Source organism: Schistocerca serialis, chromosome 3 (assembly GCF_023864345.2).
Source record: "Schistocerca serialis cubense isolate TAMUIC-IGC-003099 chromosome 3, iqSchSeri2.2, whole genome shotgun sequence".
Lineage (NCBI taxonomy): Eukaryota > Metazoa > Arthropoda > Insecta > Orthoptera > Acrididae > Schistocerca > Schistocerca serialis.
This window is the reverse complement of record NC_064640.1, coordinates 619,868,671-619,895,472: the sequence shown is the minus strand read 5'-3', so window position 1 is coordinate 619,895,472 and position 26,802 is coordinate 619,868,671. Positions and strand designations below refer to the sequence as shown.

The 26,802-nt window shown below is 42.1% G+C and overlaps 1 protein-coding gene across 1 annotated transcript in view; it reads right to left on the bottom strand.

Annotated features, from left to right (window-relative positions):
• The window catches only part of LOC126470506 (solute carrier family 41 member 1-like), a 100,558-nt gene that overhangs the window by 66,999 nt on the left and 6,757 nt on the right, over positions 1 to 26,802 (bottom strand). The gene's annotated exons all lie outside the window — the stretch shown is intronic.

The window sequence follows — 26,802 nt, the reverse complement described above, 5'->3', positions numbered from 1 at the left end:
GAGTACTGTGGGATCCGAATCAGATACAACTGACTGAGGATATCGAAAAAGTACAAAGAGCAGCAGCTCGTTTTGTATGATCGTGAAATAGGGAACAGAGTGCTGTGGATATGATATGATAATTTGGGTGACATCATTAAAACAAAGGCGTTTTTCGTTGGGACAGGATATTCTCATGAAATTTCAATCACCAACTTTCTCCTCAGAGTATGAAAATGGTGTCCACCTACATAGGAAGAAATGATCATTGTCATAAAATTAGGGAAATCAGAGCTCACACAGTGAGATTTAAGTGTTAGTTTTCTCTGCACGCTGTTAGAGAGTGGAATAGAAAGGAAATAGGTTGAAGATGGTTCAGTGAACCCTCTTCCAGACAATTGTAAATTTTAGGGTAATCATGCAGATGTAGCACTTCATTAATTCGAAGCAGTGGGGGGTTTTTCAGATAAGGTTGCGACCTACCTAAAGTCCCAAAAATTTACACTATATGCTTCCTGAATTTTATTGTTTGAGAAACTATTTTTATAGTCTGTCAGGTTCTATGCGAAGTACAGAACTGCATTTTTTTTAAATTTACATGTCAAGTTCCACAGGACCAAATTCAAGAGCAAATCTCCAAGCTCATGGAACGTATCAGTACATGAAACTACAACATAAAAGTAATAACAGATAAAAATAAATGTTTATGAACCCGAAAAAAGTCAGCCCACAAGATTAAGTAAACTCAATCAACAATACACTAAGAATCAGCTTAATTTTTCAAGGAAATCGTCGATAGAATAGAAGGAGTGACCCATGAGGTACCTCTTCAGTTTCAATTTGAAAGTATGTGGATTACTGCTAAGATTTTTGAATTCGAGTTGTAGCTTATTGAAAATGAATGCAGCAGTATACTGCACACCTTTCTGCACAAGAGTTAAGGAAGTCCAATCCAAAGGCAGGTTTGATTTCTGCCAAGTATTAACCGAGTGAAAGCTGCTTATTCTTGGGAATAAGCTAATATTGTTAACAAGAAATGAAATATATATAATTTATTTTTGAGAGGCCAATGTCAACATACCCAGACTCGTGAACAGGGGCTGGCAAGAGGTTCGTGAACTTGCGCCACTTATTTCCCAAACTGCCCGTTTCTGAGCCAAAAATATCCTTTTAGAATGGGAAGAGTTACCCCAAAATATAATACCATATGACATAAGTGAATGAAAATAAACAAAGTAGACTAATTATCGTGTCAAACAATCGCACCCTTCTGATGCCATTCGAATAGTAAAAATGGCAGCATTAAGTGTTTTTACAAGATCCTGAACGTGGGCTTTCCATGACAGTTTACTATCTATCTGAAAACCTAGAAATTTGAACTCTTCGGTTTCGCTAATCATATGCCCATTCTATGACATTTAAATGTCAGGTTTTGTTGAATTGTGTGTTAGAAACTGTAAAAACTGAGTCTTACTGTGATTTAGCATTAGTTTATTTTCTACAAGTCATGAACTTAGATCATGTACTGCACTACTTGAAACTGAGCCAATGTTGCACACAACATCCTGTACTACCTAGATAGTGTCAGTAGCGAATGGAAATATTTTAGAGTTACCCGTGATACTAAAGGGCATATCATTTATATAAATAAGGAACAGGAGTGGCCCCAACACTGATCCCTGGGGCACCTCCCACTTGACAGTAGCCCACTAACACCCCATGTCACAGCTATTACCAGCAATGTGAATAATGAACTTTTGCTGCCTGTTGCTAAAGTAAGAGATGAACCAATTGTGAGCTACTACTCGTATTCCGTAATGGTCCAACTTCTGGAGCAATAGTTAATAATCAGCACAATCAAATGCCTTAGTTAAATCAAAAAAATATGCCAAGCGTTCAAAACCTTTTGTTTAGCCCATCCAGTACCTCACAGAGAAAAGAGACTATAGCATTTTCAGTCGTTAAACGACTTCTAAAGCCAAACTGTACATTTGATAGCAAATTGTGTGATATAAAATGATCAATTATCCTTACATACACAACCTTTTCAATAACTTTTGCAAACACTGAGTACTACTAAGTACTGAGTACTTTAATCGCTCACGAAACCGACCATTCCTAAAGGAAAAATTACAAATATTGCTAAATATCTGTATCACAGAGAAGTATTTCAGACAATCTTCGAGAGGCATTTGCCAAGAAAGTTATACGATTTCATGTAGAAACTAAATTTTTATTTAATTTATCAGCAATGCTCAGAAAATGATTGTTAAATACTGTACATATTTCTGATTTATCAGTAACAGAAATATTTTTACTGTGAACTGACTTTATATCATCAACCTTGTGCTGCTGACCAGACACTTCCTTGACAACTGACCATATGCTTTTAATTTTATCCTGTGAATTAGCTATTCTATTTGTATACCACAAACTCTTTGCCTTCCTAATGACATTTTTAAGCACCTTGCAACACTGTTTGTAATGGGATACTGTAGCTTGATTGTGACTACTTCTAACATTTTGATATAATTTCCACTTTGTTCTACAGGATATCCTTATCCCACTAGTCAGCCACTCAGGCTGCCTATTACTGCTAGTTCTAATGGAAAGCAACTCTCAAAGAGCATTAGAAATGTGTTAAGGAAAGCATTGTATTTATCATCTATGTTATTGGCACTATAAACATCCTGCCATTCTCCTTCCTTGACAAGGTTTAAAAAACTATTGCTGTTGTATTAAGTTCCCTACATAGTTTGTAATTATATTTGACATTTGTTTGAGTACAAAAGCCTTTTAGTGTTAAAATTTGTGCATCATGGTCTGAAAGGCCATTCACACTTTTACTCACAGAATGCCCATCGAGTAATGAAGAATGAACAAAAATATTGTCTATGGCTGTGCTACTGTTCCCCTGCACTCTAGTTGGAAAAAACACAGTCTGCAACAAATCATATGAATTTAGGAGGTCTACCAACATCCTTTTTCTTGCAGCACCATATACAGAATTTATATTGAAGTCACCACATATAACTAATTTCTGATACTTCCTACAAAGTGAATCAAGAACTCCCCCTAGCTTGAGGAGATATGCTCTGAAGTCGGAGTTATGGGACCTATAAACAACAACAATTAGAAGTTTAGTTTCACTGAACTGAGGTGCCCCTGCACAACATTCAAATATCTGTTCAGTGCAGTGTCGTGATAAATCTATGGATTCAAATGGAATACTGTTTTTTAGCACAGCCGTTGATGCGATTGTTACGGAAGGGTGTGAAATTTAAGTGGGCAGACGAGTGTCAGAAAACCTTTGACAAACTGGAAGAAGTGTTAACATCAAGTCCAGTTCTTGTGTTTCCAGATTTTGAAAAGGAGTTTATACTAGCATGCGATGCATCGAATCAAGCACTAGGGTGTTGGTTGGTTGGAGAAGGGACCAAACTACGCGGTCATCCATCCCTCCAACGTTGTCGTCGTCGTCGTTGTTGTTGTTGTTGTTGTTGTTGTCTTCAGTCCAGAGACTGGTTTGATGCAGCTATCCATACTACTCTATCCTGTGCAAGCTTCTTCATCTCCCAGTACCTACTGCAACCTACATCCTTCTGAATCTGTTTATTGTATTCATCTCTTGGTCTCCCTCTGCGATTTTTACCCTCCACGCTGCCCTCCAATACTAAATTGGTGATCCCTTGATGCCTCAGAATATGCCCTACCAGCCGATCCCTTCTTGTACTCAAGTTGTGCCACAAATTTCTCTTCTCTCCAATTCTATTCAATACCTCCTCATTAGTTATGTGATCTACCCATCTAATCTTCAGCATTCTTCTGTAGCACCACATTTCGAAAGCTTCTCTAGATTAACTAAAACTGATGAAATCCCACATTAAAAGAAGGAACTAAGATATTCGTAAAATGATAAACTATTGATAGGGAACGAAGGAAAAGGATGGAAGAAGAGGTGAGGGAAAGAAAGTGACTAATGACAGGGGCATGAAGGAAGAAGCACAGGAGACAAGAGAGATGCTGAAGACATAACAGACCCCATAAGTAAAGGGGTGGGAAGACGAAGGGCCAGGGTGAACCACCAAGCCCAGTTGAAGCCAATCCAGTTGGGGCGAAGGGGGGAGCAAGAGGGCCTGCCACCCCCTCCACTCACCGATAAGGTGGAAGGTCCCTCTCTTAAAGTGACAAAAAAACCCACCACGAATAAAACGTAAAACGAGATCCGCCGTTGAGGCATTGTCAGCCAACACCAGGGGTAGCGAGTGTGGAAAGCTAAAAGTTCATCGCAGGGTGGCTAAGTAGAGAGAGAGAGAGAGAGAGAGAGAGAGAGAGAGAGAGAGAGAGAGATAGGGGGGGGGGGGGGTGTCCTCACGACGGAGGAGATAACCGTGAGTCAACCAAGTATGGCCGATGCAGAGCCAGCATAGGAGGACAGAGGAGTTATGAGAGGCTCAGGAGGAGGACCACCACCTTGAGCTTGTTTCGCAATGAAAGAGTGTGCCATTCTGCATCCCCAAAGGCCCAAAATTTGACGACCTAATGCAGAGCGAAGGTCTATTTCTGGAATACCAATAGCAAGAGATGGCCTGGTAGTAGCTAACTTAGCCAGTCGACTGGGAAGTTCATTGCCAGGAATCACAACATGGCCTGAGGTCCAAATTAAAACCACCAAACATACATGTCGAGCAAAGAGAGAAAGGGAGTCCTGGATAGCGATAACCAATAGGTGGCGAGGGAAGCACTGGCCAATAGCTTGCAAACTGCTCAATGAATCACTACAAATAGTGAAGGACAGTCCTGAGCTGGAACAGATATGGTCCAGTGCACGCAAGATGGCTACCAACTCTGCAGTAAAAACACTACATGCAATGGGCAAGGAAAGAAGTTCTGTGCATCATGTATAGGTGTAAGCAAACCCAGTGCAGCCAGCAACCATGGAGACATCAGTATAAATCACTTCTGAACCCTGGAATGAACTGAGGAGACAGTAGAATTGGTGGCGAAGAGCCATCAGATGGACAGAATCCTTTGAATCGTTTGAGAGATCAGGACAGAGCTGTGGCTGTGAGATGCATCAAGGTGGGGTATGTGTGTGAACAGAGAAGAGAGGCGGTAAAGGGAATTGATGGAGTTCAGAAAAGAGCGGTTGAATGCGGACAGCAATGGTAAGCCCGCATCATGGCCGCCACTGTGGCATGGTGATCTCTGTTTCTGGATAAAGGAGACCATCATTAGGGTGCTTTGGGGTGCAGCGAATGCTTAGCGCAAAACTCGCAGGGGTGGAATCTCTGCCTCTACGAGAAGGCTAAGTACAGGGCTAGTATGAAAGGCACCAGTCGCAAGTCGGACCCCACAGTGGTGGATGGGATCTAGGATCCGCAGCGTCGAAGGTGATGCAGAACCATAGATTGGACTTCCATAGTATGAACAAGACTGGACCAATGCTTGATACAATCACAGGAGAACAGAGCGGTCAGCACCCCAGGCAGTATTGCACAGACACGTAAGAACATTGAGCCGGAGGAGATGAGAGAGCCATGACAACCGGGCATCAAAGACCAGGCCCATGAAGCGATGGGTGTCCACTACCTCGAGGGGCTGGCCATCGAGGAACAGTTCCAGATGGGGATGGACTGTACGGTGATGGCAGAAATGTATGACACATCAGGGCCACCAAATACTGAAAGCCATGGGAGAGAGCCCATGAGTGCGCCCGGCAGATTGCCCCCTGTAGACGGCGTTCTGCAGCGCCCATTATGGAGGAAGCGAGGTAGATACAAAAATCGTCAGCATACAAAGAGGGGGAACACCATCGGCCCAACAGCTGTCACCAGACCAATAATGGCTGTGAGAAAGAGCGACACTCAGCACGGAACACTGTGGAACCCCATTTTCTTGCCGATGGGGAGTGCTGTAGGAGCAGCCAACTTGGACCTGAAAAGAGCAACAAGAAAGGAAGTTATGGATAAAAATGAGCAGAGCGCCACAAAGGCCCCATTCGTGAAGGGTGGTGAGGATGTGGTGGCGCCAGATGGTCTCATGGGCTTTATGCAGATCAAAGAAGACTGCAAGGTGGTGTTGCCAATGGGCAAAAGCCAACCAGATAGCAGACTCCAGGTGCACAAAGTTATCCACCGCAGAGCAGCCACAGCGAAAACCACTGAGTCGATGACAAAAGGTCACATCGGAAAACTTTTCACATATATCATCTGATTACAAATGACACTGCTCTTTTATACCTTGTGTATGTGATACCCCCACCATCTGAATATATGCATATCGCTATCCAATGATTTGTTACATCAGTGTGTAACTGCGTTAAGAGGCCATGCTTGCGCTTTATTAAAGCAATGTGCACGTGGAAACATTAAAAAAAATGGCGCAAATGGAATACATGCATTCAAACAGGAGTAAGTTAATAAAAGTTTAAAAATATTCGCGTGAACTTTGTAATAAATATAGTTTTCATGTTGCACTTTAGTTACGGAAGTTTACGTAGCGAAGAATGTACGAGAGCGTGCTGAAAAGTAATGCCCCGAATTTTTTATGTGAAAGCTCAAAGCTTTTTAAATAAAACAACCGTTATTAATCTGGTTTATGCAGGGCTGCTCCCTGCATCGTTCGTTCACAACACTTCTGTCTATGTTTAACGTATCGGGTACTACTCTAAGTCTGTGTGGTCACTTGCTCACGTGGTACCTCGCCGAATCCTTCAGTACTCTGTTACTTAAGTCTGCGCTCCGCCCAGACGAGGCAGTATATATAAGTATAAAATATATATAAATTTCGAGCACTTGCAAGAAGAATAAATTGTAATAAAAATAAAATGTTAAAACGCTGTGGCTGAAAAGGGACGCCAGCATGCCCTCAAGCAGACTGAGTCTGACTGCATCGATATCACAACGAGCGAATAGCTAGTTAGGTATTTCGGTCAGCACTAAGGGCATCTTCGCCTTATTCAGCGTAACCTTGTTTTTCTGACAACTCTCACAACTTCGAATGTACTCTTCTATGTCTTTCTTCATACCTCTCCATGAGCTACACCTTTTAATAAGGTTGTATGTGTGGCTGATTCCTTGGTGCCCATCTATTGGCAAATCACGAAATTGCTTAAAAATGGTTCGTTTCTCCTCTTCAGCAACCACCGGATGCTGGCCGTCTTATTCTTCCTCGTAGACTTCATCCACATTCCTACTGACTACAGCCGGGTCTTCTATGATGTGTCACAATCCATTTACTACTTTGCGATCTTTTTTGTATATTATCTCAAAGTATTTCATTAATCTCGATGACAGATCACTTTATGCGCCAACCATTTCAAGGGTTTATGATCAGTACGTAGAATGAATTTCCTTCTGTACATGTTAACGATCGAAAGTGCTTCACGGCCCACAACATGGCTAAGAGCTCTCATTGGATCGTACTCTATCCTCTCTCGGCGCGCTCAGCGTTCTGGATGCAGAAGCTACTGGTAGATCACGTGCTAATTATTCTCAACTCTGTAAGCCACCGATCCACTGCTTACTAGCATCCGTTGTGATAAACTGCTTCGTAAAATCAGGATACTATAAGATTGGGGGCTTAACTATTTTCCCTTTTAACTCCTGGAAGGCTGTTTCCTGCTGAATCGAACACCCTTAGTTTGCTCCATTCTTCAGTAATTCCTGTAACGGTTTCGCTATCGGACTGAAGTCCTTGATAAAACGACAATAAATTGACACGATCCCTGGGAAGCTCTTTAACTACTTTGTGGTACTGGGTCTTGGATACTCTTATTGCGCTCATTTGTGTAGGTCTGGTTTAAATCCTAAAGTTCAATTCTTTTATCTTGGCGGCTCGTGCATGCCCGCACAGACGCGGGAGACTGCTGTGTTGCCAGTTGCACGCGCCAAGAGAAGCAGCGCCATAGTATAGTATAGTTCGCAAACTTACGTTGCGGCGGGAGCGCGCAGTTTGTGAAGTAAAGCCACCGCGGCCGCATTAACGCTTTCGCTGCTACAGAGACGTGCTCCCCGCATTCCGCGCTGTGCGCGATTTTGTCATTACTACACTGTTCGCCTGTGCAGACACATGGTGTTCAGACTGCTTTGACACACTTATCATTCGATTTCACAAAAATTATTTGGCCCAGAAATTTGATTTTTACACATCTTCTTGACTGATACCTTCCCCCCATAAATGACATTTTTGTTTCGATGTTCAACGCAGTTATTGTGCAGCATTAAATGTAGTAAACCATTGCACGAAATTTTGAAGAGTTTGCAGAGGTAAAAGTCCACAGCGTATACTTTCCGTATGGTCGATTTTACTTGCCACTAGAAATTTCAAAAAATTACATTCAAACGAATAAAATTCATGTTGTAAGACACTTCGATATTGTTTTTAAATAAAGAAAATATTTAGTGTCAAACAAGGTTTGAACTCAGAACCATTTGCTTACCAGCCAAACACCATAACCATTACGCTAACGCAACTAGTCATTCAATAAAGGACTTTAAAGACATAAAATACCGTCAAACACTGTAGGTATAACTATGAATTACGTTTCGTCGAAGTACAATAGGAAATAAACAATTGCCGCTGTTCTTTATTTCGAAAAAGCGGTTAGTGAAAATGAATTTCCTTGCTATCGCCTGAATTAGGAGGCTTATTGCTTGTTTGGTTTAATTAATTAACACAATATGAAGCAATTGGTATAAAGAATGCTTTTTCCAAGTTTTCTTTTATAGAAAGTCTGCTATCAAGACATTAATTTTGTTCAGTTACTTTATTTATTACTGAACGTTTCTAAAACTGAAGACACTCGTCCGTGCTCTGCACTGCAGTCGAGCTCTGGCAACATCGTTCTTTGTTCATTGGCCGACTGTGTTTTGTGACATCAGATGCGCAGAAACTCGGCCGCCGTCATAAATGACGCGCACTTTAGTGTCTGATTTGTTGTAAAGTAAGTTACTTCTTTCTGTAGGAATTTGCACGTGTACAAGTGTAGTTTTTAGTTGTGCTAGTGGAACCTCTCAAACGCTTCTCCAAGTATGGCATTATGCTATTCGAACGTACCACTGAACAACTACATTATTTACATATATGAACATCTTGTATCCCTGAAGTTCGGTTGGTACTGTGTTCAGCGCTCGAAACACTTGTGATGCAACTGCCTCTCTGCATGGTCATTAAGGCTTCAGGCAGATAAATCCCATTTGCAACTGCTGCTTCTACATTACTTTTTGTAGTCAGATCTGTGTTCTGCACTTTTGACGTTAAAATCTTTTCTTCTCGTGGGCCTATTCGTGTAACGACACACATGCCCTCTTTACATTCCGTCTGCTGCTCTTGTTTGTTCCTTTTTCCCTTACAAGTGGCACCCTGTCGTTTCTTATTTCTTCTCGTTCCTCGCTCTGAAGGTCTCTCTTCTCTCTCGTTTTTAAGTCCGATCCTACCTGGATTACTAATGATAATTTTGGTGTCGCATTTGCCTTCGCAATCCGCTTCTCTCGGCCGCCTAATGTCAGTTACAGGGGACAATGTTTCTCTCTTTGCAGCTGTCTCCTGGTCCGCAAGATTCGACGGTTTGGCTCCTGTTCTGTCTGTAACCGTACTGGTCTGCCCTTGACCCATAGCGTCTTGTCGCGTAATCTGACTATTTTTTAAATCTCGCAGAAGTGTGCCTAAAATTCCTCTATACGGGACAGTCTCTTACTTCTTCAGTGATCGCTTTAATTTTTATTCTTTCGTCAGCGTTAGTACACATCGTATTCTTCAATGCTGATTCATTCATTACACTCATCTGGGCGACGCTACCTACTATGAAGCTTGTGGCTCCCGCGCTTACCAATGCACATCTTATGTTTACGAAATCATTCCTGCCATTACAGTTTACTGAGTACAGCTTTGCGGCATTGATTGACTGCATACTCATGCTGTTCTTTAATTTCCCGTTTTCTGATTCTTCGTATTTGGTAGCCTAGCATTAAATGATCGGGCGAAGAGTCTTGGTTCTTTACAAACTTAATGTATCATGGTTCTTGTCTTATCAAAAGGCCCTGGATGCCCTCGAAGATCGCATTGATAACACACCGTTGGTCGCATGCTACCAATTTCCCTGTGATGAACTCTGCACAGTGTCTTCTATCCTTCTCGGCGGTGGAGGAGGATGGACTTTTCGTTTCTCTGCTCCACTACAAGTCAACTATAAGGCGTCTTTGATCATGACATGTCTCTCCGAAGTGCATTTCCTTCGCCTCCTTTACTGCATTTAAAACAGTAACCTCTCTGGTGACTGGATTCACCGAACTTTTCTTTACATGAGACGAAGGATGCTGCTTTCGTTAATGCTAGAGCCACTGCTTGGGCTAAGGTTAAATCCTCTCTCTCTCTCTCTCTCGATGGTTTTGATCTTCTCATCTTCGATTCCCTGTATGAACACTGCTAGCATCAGCTTCCCAATTAGAGCTAGACTTCTCGGAAAGGCTGATTCCCTCTCCACTCCCTCGACAGCTTCTCGAAATTGGTGCTGCAATGTGTCAACGCGACTCGCCCATTCGGCCATACCTGCGGTCCTTTTCTACCTGCTAGAGAATAACAAACATGCATGGTGATCCAGAGTCCATTTTGACTCTTACAAGGGAACCTCCCCATCGCACCCCCCTCAGATTTAGTTATAATTTGGCACAGTGGATAGGCCTTGAAAAACTGAACACAGATCAATCGAGAAAACAGGAAGAAGTTGTGTGGAACTATGAAAAAATAAGCAAAATATACAAACTGAGTAGTTCAACAAGCAACATCAAGGACGATGTCAGCACAGGAGCGCCGTGGTCCCGTGGTTAGCGTGAGCAGCTGCGGAACGAGAGGTCCTTGGTTCAAGTCTTCCCTCGAGCGAAAAGTTTTCTTACTTCATTTTTGCAAAGTTATGATCTGCCCGTTCGTTCAGTGACATCTCTGTTCACTGTAATAAGTTTAGTGTCTGTGTTTTGCGACAGCACCGCAAAACCGTGCGATTACTAGACGAAAGGACGTGCCTCTCCAATGGGAACCGAAAACATTTGATCCAGGAAACACGTCTGATATATTCTATACGACACTGGTGATGGCATGTGCGTCACATGACAGGAATATGTTGTCGACCCACCTAACTTGCACATTTTCCAATTTTTTCCGTGTGAAGACCGTCTAATCCTGCATATGTCCAAGCAAATCTGAACATGTCCTGGAATTTTGGAGAGCGAAGTTGATTGTGTGTGAGTGCCTGAACTGTGATAATTGTCTGAAAATAAAAATTTAAACTTTTCACTCGAGGGAAGACTTGAACCAAGGACCTCTCATTCCGCAGCTGCTCACGCTAACCGTGGGACCACGGCGCTCCTGAGCTCACATCATCCTTGATCTGGCCTATGTTCCCCATTGACTACTCAGTTTGTGTAGTTTGCTTATTTTTTCATAGTTCCACACAACTTCTTCCTGTTTTCTCGATTGATCTCTGTTCAGCTTTTCAAGGCCTATCCACTGTGCCAACTTATAACTAAATCTGAGGGGGGTGCGATGGGGAGGTTCCCTTGTTAGTTCTCCAATGAAATTCCCTTCACATCTGGGCAAGTTGCTGTCAAATCGCGTGCGAGTAGTTTACTCCGAGCTGCACGTACAATCCGAGTTAAAAAAAAAATTATAGCACATTACGACTATGGTTGGTTGGTTTAAAAGAGGGGGGGGGCGGGGGAGGGACCAAACTGCTAGGTCATTGGTCCCTTGTTCCGAATAAAGCAATGCCACAAGGGTGAGAATAAAGCAAGTGAGACTGACAACACAAAACGGAGAGAAAGGAAAAACCACAAGAACAATGGAAGGGCAACAAACACTTAAATGGACAGAAAGGGAGAAGAAAACCTCAAACGCAAGAAACAGATAGAAGAGATTAAAACGACAAAACAGATTACCATGGCTGGCTGACAATGAGAATAAAACCGAGAAGCCAGCCACTCTGCAACACATTGAAACCTCCACCCTAAAAGCACTAGGGTGGAGAACACAGTGGTACAAAGGACATGTACTAAAACTTAGATCAAATGGTAAAACCCACCATCACGAATACAACGTAAAACTAAATCAGCCGATGAGGCGTTGTCGGATAAAATTAGCGGCAATGAGTCCTGTAACCGAAGATTTCGTCGCAGGGCAGTCAAAGTGAGACAGTGCATCAGAACATGGGCCACTGTCAACGTGGCGCCGTATCGACACTGAGGCGGGTCTTCACGGCGTAGGAGGTAGCCGTGCGTCGCCCAAGCGTGTGGCCAATGAGGAGCCGACAGAGAACCACAGAGTCCCTGCGAGAGACCCGCACATTCGTAGTCTCCTTAATGGCACGCAGTTTGTTGTGCGTACGGTACGGAAACTATGCCATTCCACCTCCCAAAGCCGATAAACCTGGCTGCGTAAAAACGGAGGTCAGTTATTGGAATGCCGATCTCCATAAGCGGTTTCCGTGTAGCCTGTTTGGCCAGCCTGTTAGCAAGTTCGTTGCCTGGGATTCCAACGTGTCCTGGGGTCCACATAAACATCACTGAACGACCGGACTGTTTCAGGGCACAGATGGACTCTTGGATGGTCGCTACCAAAGGATGACGAGGGTAGCACTGGTCGATAGCTTATAGGCAGCTCAAGGAGTCAGTACACAGAAGAAACGACTCCCCAGGGCATTAACGGATGTGCTCAAGAGCACGAGATGTGGCCACCAGCGCTGCAGTGAAAAAACTGCAGCCATCGGACAAGGAATGCTGTTCAATATGTCCTCCATGGACGTACGCGAAGCCGACGTGACCATCAGCCATCTAGCCGTCGGTGTAAACCACTTCATGGCCTCGGTACATGTCAACAATCGAGAGGAAGTGACAGCGGAGAGCCGCTGGGTGAACTGAGTCCTTTGGGCCATGTGAAAGGTCCAGGCGAAGCCGCGGCCTACGTGTACAGCGTGGAGGTGTACGCGAATGGACCTCGAGTATAGTTGCTAAAGGCAAGGACTCCAGTTCAAATAGAAGTGATCGTACGACTATGGCTTGGCGTTTGTTAGAATGCTAGGTCACAACTGTTAACGAATTCTCTGAGTTCATGTCCATTTCCATCAAAATATCTCGGAATCAACTTAAATACGTCAGACAAGACTATATACTGAGGGGGACCTCACGACCTTCCAGATTCATATTACACGTTTTCTTCCTTCCTGAAAGCCATAGACATTGCTTCCATGCTGCACTGTAATTGACTCCCCACGTTTGTCGGTCGTGCGGCGGTGCTGTGCTGGCGTCTCGTGCAAGCTCAGTGTTGGAATTTGATGCGGTCAGCAAGCACTTGTCGCAGATTCGAGTGTCAGTGGCCCTGACCTCGACTGTCTTAACTGCTGCGAAAGGCGCCCTTTCTTGTTTACTGCAGCGGGCTGTCCACTGTTGTCTCAAGTCTGCTACAAGGGATGGTGGCTACTTCTGTCTACTTTCCTGCCTCACTCCTGCTGCACGCTAAGAAGGAATACTCTGCCTATTCACTCTACCTGATCCACCTCGAAAACTCAAGTCAATCCGTCGTACGATGGGGCTGCTTAGTTCTCCTACGAGAAAATCCTCTCTTTCATACTCTGAGGCATCTTGCTTTTTGGTAAATGTAGTCAGCCATTAATCGAAGCCTGGAATCCATACCTGGGACCAGTTTAGATGTCGTAATCCGACAAGGGTTGCGACATAAATACTTAGAAACTCACGCTCAGGTCAGTGGTGACGCGAGGTTTTGGATCATCCGTTTCTTGATCCACGGGCGGCTGTGTTCCAGAGTGAAACGGCGACAGGGTCAAGCTCAGATTTTTCATGTGTGATTGTAGAGAGCACTGAATGCCTCGGATATGGTGATAAGGAAACTAAACTCTGCATTGGCTTACTGGTCTGTTGTTTATTTGCTTCTTTGCGTGTTTGCAATTAACATGCGAAAGAGCACTGGCAACAGTTTATAAAACATAGCTGGAGCCTACTAGATTCTCCAAACAATCACTAGATCAAGTGGCCACCCCGGCCTGTAACTTTATTAAGATTCGGGCATACACAGTAAAGTGTGGTACTGCAGACCACGAACCATGGAACTGCCAGATTCTATTGCTCTTATCGAACCCTTAGGTCCAAGTACTTGTCACAGCGAAGGAGTCATACAAGCATAGGTACATGTAGACAAACGAGCGATAGAAACCAATAACCCTGGTCCAGAGGTATGTACTGGTAAGATTTGCAAGCCGTTCTTAGTGTACAGGCTAATCTGAATATGATGCTCACTTGCACAGGATTTGCTTTAGGCTTTTGGTTACCCGAGCCTGCTCGATCTGGAAGGCTACTCGGCCTGGAACTCTGCTGTTCGTTGGAACTCGAAAACTCTGCCTTGACTGACGTTTATACTCCATTTGGGATTGTTTGCTTACTGATGGGAAGTGAATGCCTCGGTTTTTACCTCAAATTCGCAGTCAGTGAACGTGAAATTGGCTGTTTCCCAATGCATGTGACTTAACGAAGTGACGAAAGCGGCTTGCACTGTACGTAGTCTTTACCTTAGTTACAAGGCTTACAGCTAATGTTCTTACTTACATGATTTTTCTTTTTTGTCTGGCAATCTTTCACGATTCGGGCATTACAGCATACGAGACATGAAACGGTGCCGGTGAACACGAAATAATTATAGTTCAAACAGCTCTGCAGCATATCAACTTGATGCTGAGAAGTCACTGCTACTATAGCTAGACGTTTCATTTTTTTTATTATAGTTCATCGATTTCAAATAGTTAAACACTGCACCAATATGTAACCGTAAGGAGTATGATTCTCGTGGGTCTATACTACCTGAAGTCGACTTTTTAAGGACTGATGTAAGCATATTAATCTCAATACACTTCGTCGTCTTCAGGACGAGTTACTAAAAGCAATGGTTTCAGACTTGTTTCACTGTCGATCCGGTGTTAGACAAAATGACCTTCACACAGCTGTTGAGCACAGACAGTGTAGGAACTTTACGGCTAGTCGAGCGCAGGGAACGCTTAAGAATGCTTTCCTCATTTTAGCGACAAAATCTCGAGTCGGAAACGGCTAGTTGATTTGATTTCTTCTTACTAAGGCAAATTGTACGAAACGATTCAACGCAGCTGGGTATAGTGTTACTTGCAGGTATCACACCCAAGTCGCGCAACAAGCTATCGAAGAAAAGGTCATTTTACGGAAACAACGGAGTCATTGTTTCTGAAATACTGCTTGACAGCAATATCGCGAAGCTGTACATTCCATTTGAGTTGTTTTGTTAATCAATCCAGTGCCTGATTTAATCCAGCTGTCCATTCCTATCAGTTGCCACATGCCCTCTCCATTGCAGTATAACTGATTGTAACTTTCCTGTCATAAACGGATACAATTTTTTTAATTACTTATGCCGAGCAACATAGCTTACTATGAAAAACTGGCCAGGTACGAGCAGGACTCCCCCTCTGAGGGTTCCGTACAAACTAAATTTTATATATATATATATGGTGCTTTATGCTTACTACTTGAGCCCCAACTTTTTCTACTACTCGCTCCTGTGAACGGGAACGCTTTATGCCATGTCCTGGAGTCACGTCAATCTAGGAAGGTAAGGTCTTATCATAAGGCTTCGGCAATATGATTGCATTTCTGAGTGTCCGATCAATGGTGAATTCTCTCATCTGTTTTTACTATTTTATATTTCTAGTTTTTACGGAGGTTAGCGAAGGCGATGTTGGCCTGATGCATTCGACGATGCCCATTGGCTATACTGTCTAAAGGATCATTCTAAGAAATACCAAACTAAGGTACTTGCGCTTTCAATATTTGATCAGTTTATACACGCTTTTAGGTTATCCAAGTCTGCACAACGCGATCGCGATTTTTAAATAGATGTATTTGTTCTCAGTTTTATATGTAGATCAACCTGAAGATGCCTAAATGGGTGAAACGCGTAGTTGAAACATAAAAAAATAAAAATTGCAACCGAGACTGTTTTTAACTGATACTGTTAAGCACTGGTTTGCTGTATGCAACAGATGGATTGGTACAATTCATTACGTCAATTTCTTTCCTATACTTAAGGTTTCTTTGTATTTAGCGTAAAATCACTAACTTAATTTTTTTTAAATGGCCTTAAAACTAACAACTTCTTACATTAATTTTATCAACTAAAGTTGGACTGGGCAACAAATGACAAAAAAAATAAATGTGAATGGTTTACGAGAGTAGTGGTATGGGGAGGGGGTAAGATAGTTTTTGTATTAGATGGAAGGTTTAATGATCTTGTTGAAACAGATTAAATTACTAGTGATGTTGAGCATGTCTTGACGTGTTATTTGTGGTAAGAAAAATACATGTAAACGAACCTGCCGTTGGATTAGATAACGTTTCAACAAGCTGAATAAGTTCAGTTTCTCGCTGGCCATCTAACGCCACATTCACTTTGTATACACCATTCGAAAGCTGTTGGGTTTGTATAATTTCTCCTGACTGCTTCTGTTATGTTTGTGGTGAATACACAGTGAAAGTCAACAAAGAAACAAAAGCCAGTTTTTAAAGAAAGCCAATTGAAACTCTGAGGTCAAGACGAAGCACGGACTCCGCATAAAGTACACAGAAGATGCGAGGAAGATCTTCGTTTGCGTTTTAAGGGTAAGAAAAACTCTTCGTTTTGGCATTCCTATGATATGGGATGAACAGAAAAATCACCCAACTGACTTCTGTTCGGTAGATATGAAAGAATTTTATACAAATATAAAAAGAATGTATCTAAACCTCACCTTGATTCAGCTATTCGTCCAGTGCCCACGGCTCTGAAATACTTGCTCCCTAGCCACCCTCTAATTTAGATGACATCCTGAATGAATCAGATGACTGACACATTAACTTCCCAGGACGAATCTAGCTCAGATTTTCCTGTAGATGAGGCTCAAATGGCTGAGCTCTATGGGACTTAACTTCTGAGGTTATCAGTCCCCTAGAACTTAGAACTACTTAAACCTAACTAACCTAAGGACAACACACACATCCATGCCCGAGGCAGGATTCGAATCTGCGACCGTAGCGGTCGCGCGGTTCCAGTTGTAGCGCCTAGAACCGGTCGGCCACTCCGGCCGGCCCTGTAGATGAGGGACTTCAACTTTTTCCTGAGTGAGCTCAACTACCTAGTAAAAGACTCAGGGTTTTCAAAAGGTGCAGTTGAATTGCTAATACCAAGGCTAAAAAATGAAAACCCACTGTCATCTGGGATCTCATTTTCGTGGTACAGGCATCGAGAGAGAGAGAATACACTCCGTTTCTCTCCAAAGACGGAAATCTAGTTTATTGTAATGAGTCTCATGGCCTCATGAAACGTTTTGAAATAGAATACGATTAATCAGAATGGCGCATATTCATTGATTTTTTTAAAGCTAGTCTCAAAATAGTCTTGCTATATAATGGAAATGTATTTGCATCTCTTCCTATGGGACACTCGGTTCATACGCAAGAAAACTATAATGATTGGCTACGATACTTGAGAAAATCAGTCATCAAGAGCATCAATGGATGGTTTGTTGAGATTGCAAAATACTAGCCATATTGTTAGGTTAGCAAAGAGGATATATGAGAGATCTTCGCGTTCTTTGTGTGACAGTAGGACCAGACAGCCGTACTGCACAAAAACTGACTAGCCACCACAAGACAGTTTAATCCCCATCGATAAAAACGTCACTAATGCGACCTCGATTCCATATGAAAAATTTTTATTAACACCCCTTCATATTAAATTGGGGCTTGTAAGGCAGTCTGTCAAATCACTACCAACAGACGTGGATTGTGTTCCAAGTTCCCGGATCTCACTGAAGCCAACTTAAAAGAATAAGTTTTCACTGGCCCTCACATAATAAATCTTTTTATCTGATTCCTCTTTTTGGAAACTATATAAGAAAAGGAAAAAGAAGCGTGGGTCTCTTTGAAGAACGTAGAGAAAAAAATTTTTTGGCGAATGCTAAGGATCCTGACTACAAAACCACTGTACAAACGCCTTCTGGCAGTATATGAAGCTCAAGTATATCAGATGGGATTAAAAGTTCATTTCATACACTCCCATACTGACTGTTTTCCAAAACACTAGGGAGCCTGCACTGAAGAACAGGGTGACAGATTTCACCAGGCTCTCCGTGATATAGAGAGACCCTACTAACGAAATGCGACGTCAATGTGTTAGCTGACTACTGTTGGTTGCTCCCTCGAGAAACCAGAGAAGGAATTCGGGAAAAAAGGAGTTCGCAGAAGAATCAATGATAAGAAGAAAATGTTTCATAGGGAAAAAAGTGGACCTAAAATTGTATATAAATCAGAAACAATTGTTTGATTAGTTGTAATATAAACATAATATCTTTAGTGCATCGTAAATAATAAGTGATGGGACGTTATGGAAGTCATTTTTGGAATCTCCGGCCTTTAAAACTTATAATTCGGCAAAAATATCCCACGCAGCTGGAAAAATAACTTTTTTTGCAGACCCATGTAATCAGTCATTGCTCTAAAGAATGCAATTGGGCCATTGGATCCAGGAGGGCCATTACCAACGTGCAGGGGTAAGAAAAAGTCGGAGCGTTTTGGAAATGAGAATTCTAATATACGATCGAAACCTAAATTAACATCAACACAATTTTACAACCAGGAAAATTTAAACAGCTTACTAAAATCCCTTATGAACAGAACATAATAATTTTGGCTTTATGAGGAACAAGATTCGAAGATGAACATGTTTTGGAGTTCAATAATTGCAGGCTTTTTAAAGAGAGGCCCTGTAAATGCATGGGCAACGGCCTTGCCGCAGTGGATACACCGGTTCCCGTGAGATCACCGAAGTTAAGCGCTGTCGGGCGTGGCCATGCGCTGTTGCCATATTTCGGGGTGCACTCAGCCTCGTGATGCCAATTGAGGAGCTACTCGACCGAATAGTAGCGGCTCCGGTCAAAGAAAACCATCATAACGACCGGGAGAGCGGTGTGCTGACCACACGCCCCTCCTATCCGCATCCTCAACTGAGGATGATACGGCGGTCGGATGGTCCCGATGGGCCACTTGTATCCTGCAGATGGAGTGCTGTAAATGCATAATGACAAACATGGGAACGCTTTCCTTGCGAACAAGAGAATCACTGACTTTGTGAAGGAATTTACATCTCCCTCTGAAAGAATTTCTCTGCTAATGATAAGATGTGCAAGCAAAACATATTCACTAATTAATGCCCATGCATCAGTCAATGTCGATAGAAAAAAAAGCAACCGAAAGAAAGTAGTTCTGGGAACTACTAGAATCAGAAACCTGGAAAATTCCAGGTAATGATATCGAAATTTTACGGTGTGATACTTCAATGCCAAACCTTGGAAATAATGTTTTCACAAAATCGTCCGAGACTTTCCAGCATAAAAGCGAACAAATAAAAATTGTGAAAGACTTCAAGGATTGTGTCAGTCGTTCCAACAAACTAACATCCATAAATTTCGAGAGATTACCACTCACAAAGACGACCTGGATATCGCCAATAAATTCTTTAGACAATTCCAAATAGACCCTGTAGTTTCATTAGCAAAAACCAGAAGGGAATAATGAATGTGTGGTTAAGGAAGGAATAAATATATAACAGACCACTAGTTAACATTTGTCAAGATAAAGTTCATCCCTCTCAAAATCAGTTTATTGTTAAGACAATATAAAACCAACTCCATCAAACTTAAAATGGTTTTCAAAAAAAACAGGACCCAAGGCTTCTACAAAGTGCTTAAATATAACAAAAATATACCCCATCCCCCAAGTCTTCGTTGTTGAAAATAAAATGGAAATACAACAATACCCAAAAAAGAAACCTGAATTATTAACTAAATATTTAGAGAAAATATTTAACTGCAACGAACCGAAAGTGAGACTTCTCACTTCAACTCTTAAAGTGAAATTATCAAAATCGAAGACACGACATAATACGAAACTTGCAGAAATTATTAAAAACATGGAAAAACAGCAAAGCAGCAGGCTAAGATGGAACTGACACAGCACTGAGATTTATTGCAGAAGTTAAATGAATAATGCAGAATATATGGTTAACAGAAGAAGTCCCAGAGGATTGGAAGTGCGCATTAATTCATCTTTTATATGAGAATGGAGGTAATACTAATGCCAATAGGTACAGAGAAACATGGAATACATAGCAAATTCTCACCAAAGTACTACTTATCAGGCTAGAAAAGGGTCTAATGTCGTAATCACGGCAGAATAGCATGATACTTGCACTATGTCGCTGTGTTTGTGAACTTCAGAAAGATATACAACACTACTGACAGGACATTTCTGTTTTAAACACTGGAAGATATGGTGAGATTGTCTATGATAAAACAAGAAAAACAATTTGGCAAACGCTAATAAACACAAATCTAAAAGTTAAATTTTCATGTTCGCTAGTGTGAAACATCTCCTCTATTGCACAAATGCTCATAGCTCTTAAGGTATGCATTTTAGAGCTCATGTTTAGTAGAGTTTTTTCCTTGTTTTGGTCCATACTACACCTCTAAAGTTGCCTACCCTACAATTTTAGCAACAACAGTACCGGTACATGTTTTCCACAGTTAGAGGTATTAGAGTGGTTTTCGCTTGTATCTGTCGACTCGTTCGTTTCCTAACGAAGGGTCCTGACCTCAGATTGATACATTTATCCTTCTCCACCATCCCTGATAGTTTGTATCACCACGGGATCACCCTGTATACAGGGTAGTCCATTGATAATGACCGGGCCAAATATCTCACGAAATAAGCATCAAACGAAAAAACTACAAAGAACGAAACTCGTCTAGCTTGAACGAGGGAAACCAGATGGCACTATCGTTGGCCCGCTAGATGGCGCTGCCATAGGTCAAACGAACATCAACTGCGTTTTTTAAAAATAGGAAATCCCATTTTTTTATTACATATTCGATAGCAACCCCAGTGATGTCTGAGACTTTATGTTTTGCCGGACTCCTGATATTCACGGTACGCTCGTGAAATGATAGTATGGGAAAATCCCTACTTCATCGCTACCTCGGAGATGCTGTGTCCCATGGCTTGTGCGCTCACCATACCACCACGTTCAAACTCACTTAAAGCTTGATAATCTGCCATTGTAGCAGCAGCAACCGATCTGGCAACTGCACGACACTACTTGTCTTATACAGGCCTTGCTGACCGCAGTGGTTTACATATATCTGTATTTGTATACGAATGCATATACCCGTTTTTTTGGCGCTTCAGTGTATAACATGCTTATTAACATGAAGATACGGGTTTCAGCGGTCATGAGAAATAAATATTATTAGTGTATGCATGAAATGACTCAGTAATTGCCAGTGAGGTTCGAGGCATTTAGCGTTCGACGGCTGTAAGAATAACTTCTGTAACATGAGTGACCTGATTGTCGATGCTGGAAATTGACGGTCATCAAATGTTGCTAGAGAGGAGAAAAGTCTCCAATCGGCTTGGGAAAACATCCAGCATCTTGGGCGCATAGATGGCAGTTGTGGCCGTAATTAAAGGACACATGGAAAATGGTCACTCGAGTGTGTATCAGCAAGAGTGAACCATTCAAAGTGCAGTGCTAGCCGAACAGTACCGACCGAAAGGTCCAAATGAGAGTAGGTTGACGTGAAGTCAGACAAAAATGTAGGTTCCCCAGTGTTGAGGCACACAAGATGCGCTTGGTGGAAGAGGTCACTCAATAGGGAGCCTCTCAGACAAGGACACGGAGATCCCCAAAGCAGGTTGTGGGCGTTGAAGACCCCAATCAGCAAGGGTGTTCTTGAGCTCGGGCGGACGGCAAATCTGTCGGAAAACGACAGGCACAAATGTTGCAAGCAATGGGAGGAACGAATGCAGGCGTATGCCGTCCTGCTTTGAAGGCGGCCACCGTTAATGCAATAATAGCAAACCTGGCGATGCTTCTCAAATGCTAAATCTGTGTGAGAATTGGTGGTACATCGTAATCTCCTTATCTCCCCCCCTCTGTCCGTCCATCTCCCGTTCCCCGTATCTCTTTTCACCTCCTCTCGCCTCTCTGTCCATCCTCTCCTTCCCCTCGCTATGTCCATTTCCTCCCACCTTTCTGTTGATATCCTCTTCCCCACTCTCTGTTCTCGAACCTTATTTATTGTTATTGCTAACGAATCTTCGATCGGGAATTGAAGTCACTTAAAATGAAGTGATAAATCAGTTGGAATTATTGGTATAAGCGATACGAGAGACTCTCCTGCTCCTGGATCTGTGAGGATAGTAGCTTCATTTATAGTAATTCGCACAATTTACCCTGCAAACGGGTATCACTGCAAAGTTACGGACGATTCAGATTTCATAGTAGTATTCTAATGATAAGCCGATAAGCCATAAGTACAACTTTCCCGTTAAAATCAAGTGCGAGGAAGAAAAACAACAGTACACAGTTGTGTACAATTTTTGTTTAAAATTATATATAAGGAGAAAGAATATGTATGGAAGAAAGTTTGTCTAATGGTTTAAATGCCCATTATTTTAGTTAACTGCGAGAAATGAAACGAAACGGTATATTTTCACACCACGTAATTTTCATTCTAGCAGTAAATATAACACAAAACATATACATTTTTCTTTAAAAAATATTTAGCCCATGTTTGAATATTTATTAGAGCACCGTGCAAAAATTCCAAGTAAACTGGTCAAGAACTGAGATATTTTCTTACAATATTTCCTGTTTAAAAAATTGTTACGAAAAAATTCAATATGCTCCGCAATTTCCGAGTTAATTAGCACTGACGGTGGCCAATCAGGCCGTTGTGCGCGCAAATTCAAGCGCCTGCAGGATAAAAGTAGTGTCAATTGTTCTCATAGTGCACGAGACGAGCAGTCTTTGGCTCCTTACTACCGTTCTATGTCCAATTTTTGCATAGCTCTCATGTTCGGTTTTAGGAAACCAAACGAACACGTTTTTCGACACCGTCTGTGGCAGGTCGCTTGACTTTATGCGCGCAACGGCCTGATTGGCTAATATCAATTCTAATTAACTGCCTAAATTTTGATAAATAATCAGCATTGGTGGCCGAAGACTTCCGGCATAAGAAGTCAGCCTCATTCTGCCAACGGTCTTCTCAAAGAGGCTGGAGGAGCGGATAGAGGTTCAGGGCACTCTCTTGTCCTAGGGGTGGGAAATTGCCCCTAAAGGCGGAAGAATCAGCAATGATCAACGACATGAGAATGCAGAAGGCAATGGAAACCACTGCATTAAAGACACGTAACGTGTATCCACAGGACATGTGGCCTGTAATTGAAGAAGTGTCATGATGATCTCTCCATTGGCAAAAGATTCCGGAATAGTCCCCCATTCGGATCTCCGGGAGGGGACTGCCAAGGGGGAGGTTACCATGAGAAAAAGATTGAATAATCTACGAAAGGATAACGTTCTACGAGTCGGGGCGTGGAATGTCAGAAGCTTGAACGTGGTAGGGAAACTAGAAAATCTGAAAAGGGAAATGCAAAGGCTCAATCTAGATATAGTAGGGGTCAGTGAAGTGAAGTGGAAAGAAGACAAGGATTTCTGGTCAGATGAGTATCGGGTAATATCAACAGCAGCAGAAAACGGTATAACAGGTGTAGGATTCGTTATGAATAGGAAGGTAGGGCAGAGGGTGTGTTACTGTGAACAGTTCAGTGACCGTGTTGTTCTAATCAGAATCGACAGCAGACCAACACCGACAACGAGTGTTCAGGTATACATGCCGACGTCGCAAGCTGAAGATGAACAGATAGAGAAAGTGTATGAGGATATTGAAAGGATAATGCAGTATGTAAAGGGGGACGAAAATCTAATAGTCATGGGCGACTGGAATGCAGTTGTAGGGGAAGGAGTAGAAGAAAAGGTTACAGGAGAATATGGGCTTGGGACAAGGAATGAAAGAGGAGAAAGACTAATTGAGTTCTGTAACAAGTTTCAGCTAGTAATAGCGAATACCCTGTTCAAGAATCACAAGAGGAGGAGGTATACTTGGAAAAGGCCGGGAGATACAGGAAGATTTCAATGAGATTACATCATGGTCAGACAGATTCCGAAATCAGATACTGGATTGTAAGGCGTACCCAGGAGCAGATAGAGACTCAGATCACAATATAGTAGTGATGAAGAGTAGGCTGAAGTTCAAGACATTAGTCAGGAAGAATCAATACGCAAGAAGTGGGATACGGAAGTACTAAGGAATGACGAGATACGTTTGAAGTTCTCTAACGCTGTAGATACAGCAATAAGGAATAGCGCAGTAGGCAGTACAGTTGAAGAGGAATGGACATCTCTAGAAAGGGCCATCACAGAAGTTGAGAAGGAAAACATAGGTACAAAGAACGTAGCTGCGAAGAAACCATGGGTAACAGAAGAAATACTTCAGTTGATTGATGAAAGGAGGAAGTACAAACATGTTCCGGGAAAATCAGGAATACAGAAATACAAGTCGCTGAGGAATGAAATAAATAGGAAGTGCAGGGAAGCTAAGACGAAATGGCTGCAGGAAAAATGTGAAGACATCGAAAAAGATATGATTGTCAGAAGGACAGACTCAGCATACAGGAAAGTCAAAACAACCTTTGGTGACATTAAAAAAAGCAACGGTGGTAACATTAAGAGTGCAACGGGAATTCCACTGTTAAATGCAGAGGAGAGAGCAGATTGGTGGAAAGAATACATTGAAAGCTTCTACGAGGGTGAAGATTTGTCTGATGTGATAGAAGAAGAAACAGGAGTCGATTTAGAAGAGATAGGGGATCCAGTATTAGAATCGGAATTTAAAAGAGCTTTGGAGGACTTACGGTCAAATAAGGCAGAAGGGACGGATAACATTCCATCAGAATTTCTAAAATCATTGGGGGAAGTGGCAACAAAACGACTATTCACGTTGGTGTGTAGAATATATGAGTCTGGCGATATACCATCTGACTTTCGGAAAAGCATCATCCACACAATTCCGAAGACGGCAAGAGCTGACAAGTGCGAGAATTATCGCACAATCAGCTTAACAGCTCATGCATCGAAGCTGCTTACAAGAATAATATACAGAAGACTGGAAAAGAAAATTGAGAATGCGCTAGGTGACGATCAGTTTGGCTTTAGGAAAAGTAAAGGGACGAGAGAGGCAATTCTGACGTTACGGCTAATAATGGAAGCAAGGCTAAAGAAAAATCAAGACACTTTCATAGGATTTGTCGACCTGGAAAAAGCGTTCGACAATATAAAATGGTGCAAGCTGTTCGAGATTCTGAAAAAAGTAGGGGTAAGCTATAGGGAGAGAGGGGTCATATACAATATGTACAACAACCAAGAGGGAATAATAAGAGTGGACGATCAAGAACGAAGTGCTCGTATTAAGAAGGGTGTAAGACAAGGCTGTTGCCTTTCGCCCCTACTCTTCAATCTGTGCATTGAGGAAGCAATGATGGAAATAAAAGAAAGGTTCAGGAGTGGAATTAAAATACAAGGTAAAAGGATATCAATGATACGATTCGCTGATGACATTGCTATCCTGAGTGAAAGTGAAGAAGAATTAAATGATCTGCTGAACGGAATGAAGTCTAATGAGTACACAGTATGGTTTGAGAGTAAATCGGAGAAAGACGAAGGTAATGAGAAGTAGTAGAAATGAGAACAGCGAGAAACTTAACATCAGGATTGATGGTCACGAAGTCAATGAAGTTAAGGAATTCTGCTACCTAGGCAGTAAAATAACCAATGACGGACGGAGCAAGGAGGACATCAAAAGCAGACTCGCTATGGCAAAAAAGGCATGTCTGGCCAAGAGAAGTCTACTAATATCAAATACCGGCCTTAATTTGAGGAAGAAATTTCTGAGGATGTACGTCTGGAGTACAGCATTGTATGGTAGTGAAACATGGACTGTGGGAAAACCGGAACAGAAGAGAATCGAAGCATTTGAGATGTGGTGCTATAGACGAATGTTGAAAATTAGGTGGACTGATAAGGTAAGGAATGAGGAGGTTCTACGCAGAATGGGAGAGGAAATGTATATGTGGAAAACACTGATAAGGAGAAGGGACAGGATGATAGGACATCTGCTAAGACATGAGGGAATGACTTCCATGGTACTAGAGGGAGCTGTAGAGGGCAAAAACTGTAGAGGAAGACAGAGATTGGAATACGTCAAGAAAATAATTGAGGACGTAGGTTCCAAGTGCTACTCTGAGATGAAGAGGTTAGCACAGGAAAGGAATTCGTGGCGGGCCGCATCAAACCAGTCAGTAGACTGATGGAAGAAAAAAAAAAAAAAAATTAACTGGAGCAACATTTCGAATTTTCTTCTGCTACCTTACAAGCTTTTCAAACTGTTTCGGACCACTCTCGATATTAAAAATATATAGCTTATATCCATCTGAACGTCTAGTAGAGCATCGTGGAAATATTTGAAGTAAATCGGTCAAGAATTTACGAGAATTTTAGGAAAAACACTAAACAACAACTTGCTTTTATATAGTATAGATTTGTTAAGCACACTAATTTTCAGCGTTCACCTGGATTCGTTTGTAGTAAACCTAATTGACAATATTTCCAGGTTCCGAAAAAACAGCCCAGGTTCCGAAAGAAACAGTTGCGCTCCAATACACCACGACCAATAATTCCTAAGTATTGACGTGTAACTGCTTCAATTGTTAAAAAGTTCTTAATTTTACTCCACGACAGTTATATTACAGCCTTTTAGATTGAAATCGGAAGATGGTTTCAATATAAATGCTGAAACCCGTCGAGGAG